This window comes from Propithecus coquereli, unplaced genomic scaffold (assembly GCF_000956105.1).
Source record: "Propithecus coquereli isolate 6110/MARCELLA unplaced genomic scaffold, Pcoq_1.0 Scaffold57, whole genome shotgun sequence".
Classification (NCBI taxonomy): Eukaryota; Metazoa; Chordata; class Mammalia; order Primates; family Indriidae; genus Propithecus; species Propithecus coquereli.
The window spans coordinates 4,134,022-4,135,730 of NW_012151618.1; the positions used below are offsets into that span (position 1 = coordinate 4,134,022).

The following is a 1,709-nucleotide window of genomic DNA, read 5'->3' on the forward strand; positions in this document are numbered from 1 at the left end:
GGGAAATGAGATGCTCTTCTTCATAATGGAACTTTCCAGCTGACTTAAAGGCTAAAATTGACATTTTAAACCATACATGTCCCTATCTTTGTAGACTACCTACACGACACTCAATTTAGCCGCAGCTATCCCCAAACCCTAGTACCCTTCTTTCTCCCAAGTCAAAGCCCGTTGCTGTTGGTGAGTTAACATTTTAACACAAGTTTACTGTGGTGGTGGCCTTGAAGTAAGTATTTTACATGTATTAACTGATTGAATCATCATGAAAAATTCCAAGATCAGTCTTCTTATATTCATTTTTCAAAAATTCCAAAATCAGTCCTATTATATTCATTTTTCAGATGAAGAAACCAAGTCATAGTCGAGTGTCTCTCAAGTAACTTGCACAGTCATCTCTCTTAGCACTCACCTGGGACTGTGAAGACTGGAGATACGGGGCTCTGGATAAATTCCTTCTACATACATGCAGGGCAGCTGTGCAAACAGCTGTACAAACACAAATCCCTACCCCCTCCATCTTCTAGCTGTGCGCTAAAGAGGCAAGTTACCTAGACCTCAAATGTTTCCATCTATAAAATGAGAATGATGTATCTACTTCATGGGATATTGCGAAATAGGCCAGTCCTTCTCAAACTCTTATCTACGGGATAAACATCTTCCTACGGTTCCTATTTTTAAGATTTTTTTTTTAACGTGAGAAGTTTTTTTCTGCATTCCTACAAGGTATTGTGATGTGTCTGTGTTAAGGATATTCCTTTCAATGATTTCCAATCCTATATTGTTCCTATAGAACTAGAGAATATTGTATAAGAGCTCTGCGTAGTGATTGTCTGGAAAATGTTATGCTTTTGTCTCATGCTAACTGCTCAGCGTAGGTCTTGACCAAACAAGCCCAAACAACAGCAGCCTAAGAGCATTGCACCATGGCACCTCTCAGGCACCATTTTAAAGGTAAACTAATCTCAGTGATCCAACCAAACTCAGGGAGTTGGGGGGGGGGCGGGTGCGAAACAGTAGCAAGTATATCCTTGTAGTTTAAAATGATATCTGGGTTCTCAAAATGCTATGAAATCACAATGAAGAGAACTGTCTGGATGCTAACCCCAAGAGATGATGTCAGCTCTTCTTCAACCCAATTCCCCCAAACTGATGGTCTCAAGGCAAGAGCAGCTTGCTCCTTCCAATCAGCAAGGTAGGAAACTTACATCCTAATAGTATGTAATTTTAAACATGTTTATATTTGAAAAGACACGAATATAGTATGTATTAAAAACTTCTCAAGAAATTTTACAAATGTCTTGTCACATATTATTTCCCCTAATCTTCACATCAATAATGTTGCTTAAAAATGAGTTGTATTTTACAAATAAGAACACAGAGGAAAAACCACACTGGAATTCAGGTCTTCTAACACTTGGTCCAGTGATTGGTGCACTTTTTGACTATCTAATACTAAAATAAAAAATTCGAACCCAGCCAGGTGCAGTGGCTCACACCTGTAATTCCAGCACCTCGGGAGGACAAGACAGGAAGATCGCTTGAGGTCAGGAGCTGAAGACCAGCCTGAACAAGAATGAAACCCTGTCTCTACCAAAACTAGAAAAAGTAGCCAAGCACAGTGGTGAGTGCCTAGTCCCAGCTACTCAGAGGCTGAGGCAGGAGGATCACTTGAGCCCAAGAGTTTGAGGTTGCAGTGAGCTATGATGATG

General features: G+C 40.2%; 1 protein-coding gene across 1 annotated transcript in view; it reads right to left on the minus strand.

Annotated features, from left to right (window-relative positions):
• Positions 1-1,709, minus strand: part of RSL24D1 (ribosomal L24 domain containing 1) — a 17,835-nt gene that overhangs the window by 859 nt on the left and 15,267 nt on the right. The window lies entirely within an intron of this gene.